This window comes from Cryptotermes secundus, unplaced genomic scaffold, assembly GCF_002891405.2.
Source record: "Cryptotermes secundus unplaced genomic scaffold, Csec_1.0 scaffold267, whole genome shotgun sequence".
NCBI classification, from domain to species: domain Eukaryota; kingdom Metazoa; phylum Arthropoda; class Insecta; order Blattodea; family Kalotermitidae; genus Cryptotermes; species Cryptotermes secundus.
In genome coordinates this window covers 322436-338066 of record NW_019733322.1, presented here as the reverse complement: position 1 = coordinate 338066, position 15631 = coordinate 322436, and the positions used below count along the sequence as shown (strand labels likewise).

Genomic DNA, 15631 nt, shown 5'->3' with positions numbered 1-15631 from the left:
CCGGCTGGTTTCTGTATTATTTAAGGATACCATTTCAGCTTCTTCCGTTATCGATGTGTTTCCATGGCTTATTTAACATCCATTTCAGTATCAAAGCTACATAGCGTCAATAGTAACGTGACTAATGAATGCTAATGATTGGAAAGGATTTGGAAGGAATCGGTCGTGGCTTAATGGAGGCACTACATTGAAATTTGCCTGGAGGGACTGAGAAGGATCATGAAGTACTTCAGTCACGATATCCGGTGTCCCTGCCGAGACTGGAACAGAAAGTCAGTTTTGGGCTCTAACCCTAGATCACGATCTTCAATGCGGTTACACAGGGTCTAGGGTCTAACAAGGTGGCAGTATAATGAGGTTCTGTTTTCATTTGTTTATTTATGCTTGTGCCAAGTGGGGGAATAACGTAATTACAGATATTTGGAAACGAAGTTCAGGAAATGTATAGATATAAGAAGTATGAAGAACCAGATGGGCGGTGGGCTGGGCACATGTGGCTTACCAAGGGGTCGATTACTGGTTGGGAAACTTCTTGGAAATATCCGCTGAAGACAAAGGACAGTGTTGGAATATAGCATTAAAATGGATCCTAGATTATTGAATGAGAAATGGGTGGACCTTATTTAAGAGCTTGCCTTACGGCGAATTTTATTAATAGCGGCGCTGAGTTATACGTCAGCCACACGGCTCTAGATGTTGAAGTGACTGGATAGGGAACTGCCGTAGCATACTACTTTTGTCCTCTTCTGCGTTGCTAAAGTTTGGCTTCAGTTCGCTACAGGAGAGAACGGCTCTTTTCCAGAGAGAACATTCAATTCGTTGTTTCATAAGTCGCATCAGTTGGTTCTGGAGGCTTGCTCGTGGATGCTATTTGAACTGAATAGACATATCACGGAGTGACGTTACAGAACAGTTGGAAGATGAAATGCAGCTCACCTGAACAAAGGTGTTTGTTTTGTTAGTCACATCGCAAGGGACAAAACTCGAGTCTCTGAACAATTTCCCTAGTCAATGGTCAATTCCAGTAGCAGAAAATACAACAGATTATTTTAGGCGTTTCAGCTTGAGACAGTAACAGCTATTGTAAACTGTAATTCGGTTTCCTTGACTACTCGTCATCCTCGAATTAATGAAATGACTGAACATTTCATTGGGCGATATGCAGATATGCAAAGGCCAAAGACGTTGAGGGAAGTGGAGGGGGAAACAATAAGAGAAATGCATTTCCTCTGCAGAAGTCTGATATTGACACGTACAGAAGATTTTCGTGAAAAGAGAAATGTATACGCTCTGTTGGTTTAGCATATTTTGCAAAATGTTAAATAAATGTTAAAATGGTTCCTCCTTGCATTGAAACAAATCCATTCCATGCTCCTACACAATCTACAAGCCAGCCTCGGAGAAAACAAGTCACGACAATTTTTCATTTGGAACAGAGACATCGGCGACGTACAAGTCCCTGTAGAGTTTGCCGAGACACAAATGGTAACTAGCGCTCCACTTTCGTTGGATGCTATGGGGCTTACTTGCTTCTTTCCTTCAGGGGAAATTATTGTTATCAGGAACTTTCACAGCACGCGCTCCTGTCTCATCGAGGGCGTACATATTGTCAGTTCCGAACTTGCTCCTATTCCCGAGTACGCTCACAAAACCTGCAGTCACTCAACATATCAGAGCAGCTTTCAACCTTCTTAAATAAATTCAGAGCCATGTTCAAGCAATTAACAATCAAAACAGCGTGGTTCTAAGCACTCTTATAACAAAATCGCTCAATAATGGAAAATTCGCTACGAATTTTAGTCTGGAATGCCAACGGGCTGTCAAACCACAAACTAGAACTGCAAAACTTTCTACAAATATACAAAATAGATATTGCGTTAATATCAGATACACACTTCACTAAACTTCTCCTATATAAGTGCATAATAAAACCCATATGGACATGTGGTATACAGCTGTGATGTAGAGAACCATCAAACACAAAAATAATTCAAAGACTTCAATCCAAATTCTTGCGCTCAGTAACTAAAGCACCTTGGTATGTCTCCAAATTTACTATCTACAACGAACTGCAAATCCAATTTGTCATAAAACAAAAACATAGATTGTCAACATTCTGCCCTCAAAGCATACTTGGACACAATAACAGACTAGTAGTAGAAATTAGCAACCCACCAAATGTAAGAACAAAATTGAGGAGGCAGTGGCTGTCTGATCTACCACAACCCGCAGATGACGAATATTAAAACCATCATCATTCCTCTACAGGGCCTGTCACAGTATCATCAGTGGATGACTTCTCTACTCAAGACACCCACTTAGAACAAATTTACTTATTACTCCATGTTATCGAGAGTAGACTGTAAATGTGCTATTAATTAAATAAATAAGAAAATTCCAACCAGCGATCCATGTGTTCGAGTTGTCCAAGATCATGCGCTCCTCGCTCAATAATATCGGAACGAGTACATTTTTAGAAGAATATTCTGATGCTTTCATCATGTTGTGACTCAGAAGTATTCTCAAAATTTAAGCTCAGTTCCAGCCATGGCCTCTACTTTCAGAGAATAATGCAAGAAAACATGGACAAACATTCGTACCCCCGGACGGACAATAACACTAGATCTCGGAAGCGACTTGAGACAATGTGCATCTAGACTACTTCGTTAAATTCGATAGGTGGTGCATTTTGGTCGACCTTACATCACTTACTCACTGTGTCCAATGCCACTCTGTTTCGAAATTTATGAAGTTGCAAACGTAGGGTCAGAAATAGGAAGATTTTCAGATTCTGTTATATTGAAATCGTTCAGGTGAAATATGGAAAATCTTAAAGTATGCATCTCATGTGGTTCGAACATCTCCAGATTCCTTCATTTTGTGCAGTTTGTGGATACAACACATAACAAAACACCTTACTGTAACACCTTGTTCACAGAATGGCGAGATTCTTAACTAAAGTACTGACATCATTATATATGCGTACATCATACAGGGGAGACGATTTATGAGTATGAAAATATGGTAAAAGGAGAAGCTTCTCCCGTGCTTAAGAAACACTGGTCTGCGAAGGCGTGCCGGAAGTGGATGTGTGGATCTACGTATTTTTGAGTTCCGGAAATAGTGTTCAGCTTCATGCTCCGGCCGCTTTACCACCAAGGTATCCATTGGGTAGGAGGCTGGGTGACCCAGAAGAGATATATCTTGCCCATCGGTCGCCTAGCCCGTGACCAGTGACTACGTGCGTGTATAATGTGGCTATGTGTTGTCACGTGACAGCTCAGTGTCCACTGTGCCCTCTTGATGATCAAGATGTAAATCCGTTCATTACGTTATCGGAGAAAAGTATTGAACTAACAAGAGAAGAAAGTTGTTAAGAGGTGAAGGTACGAAGTAAATGAATTGCCGTCCAGTACCAAAGAGAACGTACCTCCCTCCCCCAACAATCTCTGTAGTGCAGTGATGACTGCTCCATCTTATTTTGACACATTCTGCAGACCCATGAGCGAGTTTCATACTTCGCCTGGGTCAAAATTTGGTCCGTACGACAGAAGTCTAACCCAAGCAAGGGGAAACGACCGGAAGAGAGTGACAGAGACAGATGCCGCCGGCTTCCGGGTGTCATTACGACCTGATGGTCCATTTCAAGGGAGTGCTCTTATTACCATAACATCAAACGGGACTCTCACACCAAGAGCGGCATATGTCGCTGCTCTTTCGCAAGTATACTGAGATACCCCGTTCTTTTGTGATGAGCACAAGAATGGTTGTATTTCACATTCAAAGGTTTGTTCGATGCAGTAAGAACAACAGAACAAAGTGGGGTAACTGCGACTGTAGGTCCAATATTCTTCTATTCAACTGCTCGAACAACGTCACATTTTACGAGTACAACTTATCCCTTATGTACCCCATAGAATTAAACCTGATGCACTCGAATAACAAGATGCTGATCTATCTACCGATCCACTTATTGGGAAATTGGCATTCAATGCTTGCCTCCTCCTCCTCCTCCTTCTTCTTCTTCTTCTTCTTCTTCTTCTTCTTCTTCTTCTTCTGCAAGTGCTTTAGACATAGCTGTCATATCAAACGTTGCCACGTTGCTCAAACTGACGGGAAACATGCTGCAAAGAGGCCACTTGATCTAGGAAGATAACATTAAGATCAATTTCGGGGAAATACATTGTAACGATGGGAGGTGGATAGAATTGGATTTCGAAAAGGCACAATGGAATGATTTTGGTGTTAACCTTCGATTCTGACACCAGAGAGACAGTGGGTCTGAAGGTACTCTAATGTAGGCATCATCTTCATCCTTCCAAATCTAAAAATTATGGTGAAATTAGCAGATTTCAATAGGTGTAAAAGTAAAAATAGTTCATGAGGCATACACATACTTACAGGGAGGTCGTGTGTTAATTCTCTGGTATTTAGTAATCTGAGATCGAAAATACATTGATTTAATTATGGTAGGCATTTTGAGTAGAAAATAAAACGTCCATGAATTAATCATGAAAGGATTTAAAACCTCCGAACTTTGTCATGAAAAAAGATTTCGAGTAAAGTGTAAAATTTATATAGGATGTAAAACGCCAGACTTTCACTTAGGTTCAGTATTAGATCAGAGGCGGTTTTGAATTTTACTTCGTAACCAGTAGATATCGCTGATGGACTATTATTACTTGAAGCCAAACCGCTAATCGCTAGGCCGGTTCTCTTATCTGGCATCACACAGACGCTGTCAAATATTCCACATCAGTTGAGCTCTTTTGTTCTGCTGCATTTGTGTGTATCGCATTGTGGGGTGAATTTCGTGTCTAGTTATCAGTTTCCAGAATCATTTACTCTTGTATTTTCCTAACTAAAGGCCATAACTCTCTTTAAACGTGTAGTGGGGAGAACATGTTGGTGCTCTAAGTTGCGATGACAGTGCAGAAATTGACCCCCATGAAATGGATAGGGGGAGGGAGCACAGAAGAAAACGACGACTACAGGCGGTTTCATAGACGGAGCGACATGATTTATTACTCACAGATTCATATACGTTAATGAAAAGAAGCTGCAGTTTAATAATTTAAAAAACCCCATAGCTGCAGATATCGTTTAACATGAAATTTAACGCGCACACGTCATTTAACCTCTTCTATGCTCCGTTTAAAACATAAGGCATTCTTTTGTTTTCGTGGCGGTATAAAATTTTCATTTACAAAAACCATCAACAGTTTCCCATATAAAAAGGGGGGAGTCATTAATGTTACTCCTATACTCAAAGGATGAGTTGTGCCGGCTGCTTCTCAGTAGTTGCAAAGGCGCAAGCTGACCGAAGACTGGCACATTATGGTCGAGATATTCCCCTACTCATTTGAACCTGCTAGAGGAAACTAGTCCAGTGCGTCAGACTGGCGTTTTCTCTCAGCCCAAAGTGAGTACTTTAGAATCTTTCCTCCCCTTTCACTTGATGACGGAAAAATTCAGTTCCGAAACGTCGTGTTATCTAAATCCAGTCAACAGCTTCATATAACAAGTCACTAAGAGAAACGTTAACATTATCCCGTCTGCGCCTATAAGGAGCAGTACAAACTGCGATGCTTCATGTTATGTAATTTTCTCTACACCTCTCTTGCGCCCAAATATTTTTCTCTGTACATTTTAGATGTATTTATTCTACGTCTTTCCCTTGCTATGAAAGCTCAAGTTCCACGTAACTACAAAATAACAGTAACATTATGCTTTAATTTTTAGCACTGTTGAGTTGCAAACGAAAGTTGCCAAATTGTACCATATTAGCTTCGAATTATCGGACTGCATCAACACAAGAACTACCAAACGGATTTGCACGAGATTTGATGTTGAGCAGTTTCACTAAAATTTCTCCAAATATTCCAGTTTTTGTTAAAGTGTACAACAAAGATGCCCACTTTATATGCGTTTCTGCACTCATTTTGAGCTTACGACAGCTTAGGACAGGTTCTGATGGCAGAATTTTGTGAAGATTACGTTCTGGGCTCTCCAGTGCTCCGAAGTCCTATGGAGACCCGAAAATGAAGCTATCCTCAGTGGAAGCGAGGGTTGCTTGCGGTAAGTAGCCCAGAGTCCCACCACATTTCTGCTTAAGAAAATTCTGGTTCTTATGGAATCCGAAAGTACATTAGTGTGTTCAAAATTTGGCCGTGACGCAATCATCTGTGTGCCACGCTCATCTTCAGAGTCTGTTTCTCTAAGATCCAATGTAATATTATCCTCGCATTTGGACCAATATTTCGCATATCTTCTTTAAGACTTCTGACAGAAGTGCTGAATGAATTTCTCATCGCTTCCATGCATGCTATATATTCCCCAATCTCGTTTCTCTTCGCTTAATCATTCCAACAACACCAGGTAAATAGTGAAGGTTCGTTAAGCTTTTTGTTATGTAATTTTCGTAATTCTGTTTCTACTTCATATTCCTTAGGTCAAAATATTGGCACATGTATTAGTGACTAAGACGCTGGTCTGGATTGGCAATCGATTTATTGGTGACTACCAGTCGCGACTACAAAGAATTATAACACTCCGAATTATTACTGGAACAACAACACATAAAGTAAAGTCTTCAACACTTCCAACACTTCAGTTCTACTCTCCGTTTGTAGTCTGCGGGCTCTGCTGTTGGATTGTCTGTCTGTCAGTCCGGTATCTTCGCTACTCTTATATTCTTCTGTTGAACCATATAGAAGCCATAACTGCACTGCACTCCGCACTAGTCTCTCAATTGCCTTGAACTGCTGGTGTTATTCTGTAAGCCTCCTTATATAGTCTCCCCATGGACCACAAAGAAAATACGGCCCTTATTTTTTAAGAAACTTGTTTACTGCTTGTTGCCTAGCAATGGAAAGTCCTTTTCCTACTGTTGGCCAAGAATATTTCTTCGCGGGAACGTGTTTACCTAGCTGTTCATTAGCAGCGGGCCTACTTGTTACATTATGCTCTTCAGCACTTTCCTCTCACGTCTATTTCATAAACTGCATTGAAGTACTGTAATAGATCCCCCTCCAATCCGGGAAATGATAGTGCTTATCGAGCAGACCACAACCCTGATTAATGTACACGTACCTGCACGCTGGGACCACCTCGATCTCCCCTAAACATGGTATCTGATCTGTTCAACTCGAGTGAGCAGTGCGCTCACGGCCACTTCACAAGACAACAGCTCAGCCCCCTCAGTCCCTCTGTGGTAATGTTATAGGCAGGTAACGCAAGTTAATATCACAACATTAAATTGCCCTTCAGAGAACAGGTAAATGCAATGGGTCGTGTGAAGATGGTTCAGGACCGAATCTTACTAAAATTACATTATTGATGCCGCAAACATTATCATCATAATCATCAAAAGTTAGTTTAGTGTTTTAGCTTATTGGGGTGGGGTGAGACGGAGTCCACTATTTGGCCCATTGCACGAGCCCCGGACGATAGATGATGAGTGTGGAGCAGTCGGTGGAATGAGAATCGGCAGGAGAAACCGAAGTACTCGGAGAAAACCTGTCCAAGTGCTACTTTGTCAACAACAAATCTCACATGACCTGACTTCGACTCGAACCCGGGCCGCCGCGGTGGGAAGCCAGCGACTAACCGCCTGAGCTATGGTGCGGCCTACCACAAGTTATTAATATTAACATTATCTTTTCATTTTGGGAAAAGAACTTGTTACGTTTGAGGCTCTGCTCGTTATCTCCATTCTAGTTTCTTGCTAGGCTAAGTCTTCGACTTTGAAGACGTTGCTCTGAAAAATCGGCTGATTTTCAGCAAACAATACGGCATTATATTGCAGCAGACAGAACTCTTCACAACCAGAGCTGTGAGAACGTCAAGTCCAAATTATTGTGTCTGCATTATATTTCTTGAATATAGCCACAATGTTTCGCATTGTTGCAAAGACTGTGATTGTTGAATTTTAATAAAACTTCATACGTTATACAGAATGATCTCTGAAATTCCGACATTCTTTTCGGTAGATCCTGTATGTAGGTACCACCATATCTATCACCTATCACCGTTCCAGATTTCAAATGCCTGTCCGTACCGGTTCACTAGCAATCGCCGTCAAACTGAGAGCTTAATGTAGATTTCATGCAGAATTTACGTTGTTCTCGCAAATTCTATCAACAAATTACCTCGACAAGTATTGAATACGTTTCTAAGATCTATTTCCCTATGCAATTTAATTACCACAGATTAAATAGCTGTAACATCTCTTCCAACTCATAAGTTCGTGCGTCCGCCATTATGTTATTAGCAAATGTACGAAATTGAACACTACGAGATGGCAGTGACTTCCAGGGGCATAACACTCACATTAAATTACGTAGAGATTGGTGAATTTATTCAACTGTAGGAAAGACGAGATATATACACTGCTTGGTGAGCTTACAGCTGATATTATTCTCATTAGGAAAAGAAAGTTGGCCCAAATTTTCGTAACCGCTTCCCTCTGTTAAATGATTTGCATCTTTCTGTTCTAAAAGTGCATATTCAGCAACCCTTTCGACTCTAAGGGAAACGAACTTCGAGGAACTTTATCAAATTTCCTGCAAGCACTTGAGCAAAAGATGATATCATTGCACTAGTTCAAACTAATTTGGCACTAAAGAGCACACTTTCTCATCTGTTCTGCCATTATTGCAACTACTTCGCGTAAAGGTGTAACACAAAATAAAAGCTATTTATAGGATTTAGTTAAAGTGCGTTCGGAAAATGATTGATAATTGGATACCTAACCAGTATGTCGAGGTGCGTCTACACTGTTAGTGCAGGGTAACGCCTGTAACTACTAATGCAAAACCTGTTGCTAACAGAATTTGCATAGCGTTAGCTTCTTGATCTAACGCAGGGTCTTTCAACATTTACCACCCGATGAGTGTGTTATAATGTATTTATGTATGCAGGATTTGAGCAGGTATGTGTATGCCTATATGTATATGTACCTAATTAAATACCGTACTTATACGTCTTTGTGGAAGCAACGAAGGAAATAAAAAAAAAATATCGTACAGTCCTTTTGAAATCGTTACTTCAAAACACTAAGTTACTGAAGTAAATTTTGGGCTGACAGTTAATAGTGTCGAGGTTTATAGATTACGTCGTAAGGTAGCTTATAATAATCGATTGTTAAACACAGAACATCGTTACAGTAAATAGGTTCAACTTATCTCACAGAGACAGTCTATACAGATTTAAGGCAATGCCCTTTATATATTTGTTGATGTGAAGAAGAACTAAATGTTGTCATCTTTCCAGCAAATATGCCTTAGCAATAGATGACCAAGTCCGATGAAGTATGCGATATCTGAAATAAGCATATGGAAAACACGGGTAGGCTCCTGCCTCCAGTTTGGAATATAACATTACCTTTCCACGCTGCTTTGAAAGTGTTTGCGAATAATTATGGAAAACCACGCAATGAACACATCAAGGAGCAGGCTCTGTCTACGTGTCCACGAGCTGTTTTATCTCGTCTTTATTTGCGCCCTTTCTTTTGAAATCTCAATCGCATGAACAATTCTCCGTGTGACATGAGCTCGCCCCTGCATTCCCCAAAGGCCATTCCCTTGCTATAAATTCTTGACAACTTCATTTCCATTGGAGGGGTGGACAACCCTCACGTGTGGCAGAACAAGTGCCTAGTGACGTCATACGGGTGCCAGTCAGGCTGTCTAGTTGAAGGGTGTTGCCTCGCCTGTCAGTTACTCATTACGCACACGGGGAGATACTAATCCCACCGCAAAGTAATTGCAAGAAAGGAAAGTTTTGTATTTGGGTGCTATTTGCTCTTACTAGAATTTTATGGTGTAGTGTCCTTCTTGAGAAGCTGATAGTCGTTGATATAGCAAGAAATTCTCCACCTTTATGGTACCGGAATGTACAACACTGCGTTAAATCAAGTTCACTCCTTCACAGAACTTTTCAGCAAACGTCTTTTCAGTATTATACTCCCTCAAACTCTCAAGATGTCTCCTCTCTTACTTTTCTCCGACTACAATTCTGTATGCATTTCTTACTCCCCACCTACATGCTACATGTCCCTTCAATTATTATCCTCCACGACTTAGTCATACTAATAACGTACGGCGAAGGTTATAAATTATAAAGTTACTCGTAATGAAATTTTCTCAAACCTCTTGTTACTTCCCGTCTCCTAGGTCCAGACGCTTTCCTCGTAGCCTGTTCTCGAAAGTCACATCCTGTGTGACGCGAGCTTCTCACGGCGGTGACTATGACCATTACTCTCTCTCAGGTTGTGAAGCCGCGCAGTAAGTACCAACATTTTGGAGTAACTACGCTCCTCTTCCCTGAACATGAAGGCTTCACATCCCGTGTGACGCGAGCTTCTCACGGTGGTGACAATGAACATTACTCACCCCCAGGTTGTGAAGCCGCGCAGTAAGTACCAACATTTCGGAGTAACCTGCTGCTCCTCTTCCCTGAACATGAAGGCTTCACATCCCGTGTGGCGCGAGCTTCTCATGTTGGTGACTATGAACATTACTCTCTCCCAGGCTTGTGAAGCCGCGCAGTAAGTACCAACATTTGGAGTAACCTGCGCTCCTCTTCCCTGAACATGAAGGCTTCACATTCCACGAGACAGTAATCTCTACTCTCAGTCTGGTTTCTTGCTTCTGAATGAGAGGATAAGTTTCAGGTTCGATGTGTATGTGGGCAGCTCTTAACGCCTTGCTTAAAGCACAGTACTAATTACACGTTTTGCCTGATTCAACATTAAGATATCTCTATTTCCCCAAGAATATATTTACGGGTTCCTTATTATTCTCAGAATAAACAATGATTATTTCCCTAAATATCATCAGCCGATCTTTGTAATAGAGTCGCAGTGCATTTTCTTAGATGTAGGAACTGAATTTTGAAAAGGGTCAAGTGGTTTAGCTTTGATAGAATATTCTTGGAGGGACGCGAATAACTCTTCATATCCACAACGCAAGGGATCTGTAGCCATGACATATAAATGGCGTGACAGATGGATAAACGCCATAAACCAATTAAGACGAATGAAATAGGAAGTGGTCGATCTTTTTATAAATTTATCCCGGCATTCGTCGGAGAGCATACAATTGTAACGGGAGAGCCTGTCTCTTGAGCTACATTCAAGTCAGGAAGCCCTTACTGCTCTGACATTGAGACACTTGGAAAGTTCCCCACTGTAACAACAGAAATACGGTACCGTGTGCCAATGCCTTGCCAGATCCTTGTTTTCCTTCAGTAGTTTGGCATGGCAATAACGGGCTGGAATGGTTATTGTGAAATGGGGAGAATATATTATGGGGCGGTAGGCAGTAATAGCAAACACCCCGTAGGTACGTTCATGATTCACAGCTCGTTTTGGATTATGACACATTCGCATAATATTTGCACTCCAGCTATAGAAATTGTTGCCCGGCAATCCTCAGATGTTCATATATTCTGATGACCTGATGACCCTCCAAGACGTAACGAAGCATACAGATTCATGTTACAAAAACAAAAGGTAAATCCTTGCATTAAATTAAGCACTACGCTATGAAGAATTACAGTTCAACGCAGTCTTAACCTTGGCACTAGAGAGAGGCAAGTGATCGACCTCACGCTTCAACCGCTTTAACCCCACAGAGAGACCCCCCAGTATCGATTGGAGAGGAGGTTTGATGGGGCCCAGAGCTGGTCTGTATCCGGTGCCGAATATAAAGATGCCTGCCAGGGACTGAAACCCGATCACACAGAGTAGCTCACAATCTTGTACTGAGTAAGCTACATCGGCAGTCTCTCCCTGCTGCAGTTTCCGCAAACCTCCATACAGCACCAATTGCGTGTCTGACCAGTATCAGCTTTCAGTTTTCATAAAGTCATAGGCTAATATCGCAGACCGTCAAACGTTTGTCAACTTCAGGTTCCAATCATGATTAATACCAACAATTCAAACTCTACCCTTCCCAGTTTCTCTGCCCCTACTGAAACAAGATAGACTAACAAGAAGCCATTTTGTTTTATACGGAAAATGGGTGAACTTACTAAGAGAGTGATTCATTGCGATAATGACAGTCCTCTTAACTCTCTCCCCAGATGGTCCCTATCTCTCCACGACTCCCTGGACGCGTATTACTAAGCGAATAATCGACAGTCTTTTATTCGTCTTGTGTCAAAGCTAGTCCGGACCTATACACTCGGCAATCCACGGAAAATGATCAAAGTGCATCTGAAGTAATGCGTAAAGTTCTAGAAATAACAAACTGAAAGTGTGTTAAGAAATGCAAACAAAGAAAAACCAGTCTTCATTTTGGATTGATGACGATGACGATGATTATGATGATGGCGATGATGATAAGTAATTTAACAGAATTATTATTGTTATTATTATTATTATTATTATTAAATGCTTGACATGAGCTAAATAAAATATTCTAGCTCAAATATTTTCCGTTTCTTCCACGTCTAATACTTCGTGAATACACTGTATAAACAAGTCACTTCTCGCGGCATAAATGAATAAGCGATACCGATACTCTGTTCTTTAATACGCCCAGCCATCATGAGGGAGAGTTTGCTAAAAATATCGTCTTAAATTCCTTCCTTGTGAACACAAAGAGCCGGTCACGGTAGCTGAGTGGTCTGAGACATGTAATATCTTCGCTTCCTCGGTAGCCGGGATCGTGGGTTCGAATCCCACACAAGGCATGGATATTTGGTGTGTGTATGCTTTTATTCTGTATTTGTGTTGTCCTGTGTTTAGCTAGAGGCCTTGCGACGAGTTGATCCCCCGTCCAAGAAGTCCTATCGTCTGTAAAATTTTCAAGAAACTGAGAAATCAGACCTATGCTCCAAAGTAGGAGCAAGAGGAAGGAAAAAGACACAAAGAGCAAGAGAAACCTTTATGTAATGGACTGATATTTGTCACAATTATAGTAGCTGAATTAATCGAATGAAGCCTTTACATGTGAACCATGAACTTTCATTTCACAATAATTACGCAATGGTGACCAATTTAAGAAAAAAATGTATCCTGATTTCGGGTCCAAACGCTTGAAATTCTTGATATTGTCACGTGTATGGGGGTACGCGTGACGAAAATTACGGGTTCTAGCTCGGATGATTTGATTTATTGGCACTTTGGTTACAATCTCTCTTAATTACAAGCAATACAGCGCTATCGTTGATTACACATTTTTCAGTTCACCGTTGCACAAGCACTAGGATTCTCCGTCTTTACTAGTCGTCTCCTGGCAACGGATTTCATCACAAAAGCTAGCACTTAAAACCACTATGAAGTCTTCTTGTTATTTCGTTTTCAATCACTCTGCACTCCCCTGTATTAATCTGTACTCAACTAGTCTCTCACAATTCACTAAGGACGTGCTCCATTTTCGTCCTTGTACTCCCTACTGCTGAACAAATCTAAGTCCAAGCCCAAGTCACATTGCGACTGACGGTCCGTCAGCCTGTCTGTCTTGGTTTCGAGCCCCGACTGGGGCTCATGACCAGATTTTTTCTTTTTTCTTTTTTTTTATATGAAAGTTACTGTCCTGTTCATTTCGGGCGCCCTCTCTGACGAGAGGTTGGGTCTGTCATTTGTCAGTCATAGTCTATGTCAGTAAGCCCATTGTCAGTATTTGACAAATCTAAGCTACAATAGGTCCTCGTTATATAGGCTCCCCGCGGACCACATGGAAAACACAAATCACGTGATTGCTACTGAGGTAGTTGATAGGGGCCCTGACTGCTACTTAGCAACGAGCTATAAACATTCGTCCTATTGTTACGTGCGCGTATCGCGGGATGTTTATCGAGCCGCTGTCTAGCAATGCTTTAAGCAAACTCGCTACAATATTTTTCTTTGAACTGTACACTTAGAACACAGAATATTCAAAGAAAATTTCTTCATTCCAAAGAGTTCGAGAGAAAATCGCTTCTTCAGATAACAGATGTATCAGAACCGTTATATTTTATGAACACGGTTAGACATAGACCGACGATTTTTGTAGCGTATAGACCATTTTCTAGGCAGAGACCGCGAAACAAACAACAAAATAAGATTCACTCTAAGGCAACAGATTTTAATAAACAACAATAGACGACAGCTGCTAGGAAACGGCTCGGTAAGCACGTTACCGGGGCAACGGGTAAGCATACAACAATAGAGGAAATTCTGGAAACGGCGTTTTCTACTCGGTCCGTACAAAGAGGTTATATAACGATGACACCAGCACATGACTTTCATAACCCTACGCCCAACCTCCATAAATCCTGGAAGACCGATATTTTCTGTTGGGGTTATCTCTCCTTGCGGGTTTGTCCCAGTTCTGGAGTGTCAGGAACTCGCTTTTTCGTCCTTGCATGACAGCGTTACGAGGACATGCATGCAGCGGACTGAGTAGGAATAAACGACATTTATCAGGTTTTAATGATATCCACCTGCCAGCAGAATGAGTACCCTTAAGGCCACATACTCCTAAGTGTTCAATTGGGAAATAAAAGTTCTGGTCGTGGGTCTCAAGGGGCCTGTCGCCAAGACGAACTGATTGGTGCTGACCGCCGGTCGTAAAGTAAATTTGACTTTGGTGGTTTTAAAAAAATACATGCCCGAGTTGCCCACATTTGGAGCAATCGCAGGGGTCAACCCAACCGTAGTGCAATGGAAGGGTCTCACCCTGGGGGAGCCGCCTTCTGGATCACGGTAGCCCCTGCCCCATATGGGTGCTTCATTTCAAGACAGACTTGTCGATTGACCGTCGGTCGTAATATTAGACTCAGACTCAGATATGGCTTTCAGGGTACCCCGTGTAGAGGCGAGTTCGAATATTTCCACCGTAGCCCTGCAAGTCCTAAGAGGCGACGAAGAGGGAACCCAGTTCCTGGGTGGTATAACTGGGTCACCCTGCTCCTGGGAGATAAAAATACGGGGTCCTGGCCTTCCAGGTTGGGGTAGTCTCGAACCTGAGAGGGTAAAATGTGGTTATGAGTCCCGCAGGACTCGGACCTGAGAATGACTGCACTGACGAGTGCCATTAGCAATTATAAATAAGAGACCAATCCTCTCGTCAATCGTAAAGTAACTCCGACTCTGACTCTGACTCTGACTCTGACTCTGACATGGTTTTCAAAATCCCGTACGTATATGATTATACAACAAAATTATGCAGGAAACAAAGAGAAGTGATACAAAATCATGAAAATGAAAGATTCGCAACATTGGACAAAGCGAAGCCTGACAGAGGTTATATAAGAAGCCTAAATTAAGAGGCTGTCAAGCATACGACCATTCAAGTGGCTAGACTGCCGTTGTAGCGGGAGCTATTGAAGATAGGTGATGATCTGCTCTACTAAGCCTGGACTGATAAGAGGCCTAGTATACTCGTAGAAAAAAACTCCGTGGTCTGTAGTCCGCAAGCGAACTATACCGACCGAGCGACCGCCGTTTTTCGGCGAAGTTAGTATCAACTTTAGCGGATAGAGGGTGTCACGTGGTCAGCGCAACGACCCCCACGGCCGTTAATCTCGGTTTTCTAGACCGGAGCCGCTATTTCCTTGAAATAGCTCCTCAGTTATCCTCACGGGGCTGAGTGGACTCCGTTCCAGACACACTACTTCTCAGAAAAACTGGTAGCGCCGG

At 41.9% G+C, this 15631-nt stretch overlaps 1 protein-coding gene and 1 pseudogene across 1 annotated transcript in view; both read right to left on the bottom strand.

The window, feature by feature from the left end:
* LOC111867934 (zinc finger protein 501) overlaps positions 1-15631 on the bottom strand; it is a 122252-nt gene that overhangs the window by 98146 nt on the left and 8475 nt on the right. The window lies entirely within an intron of this gene.
* LOC111867953 lies at positions 14583-14719 on the bottom strand (annotated as a pseudogene).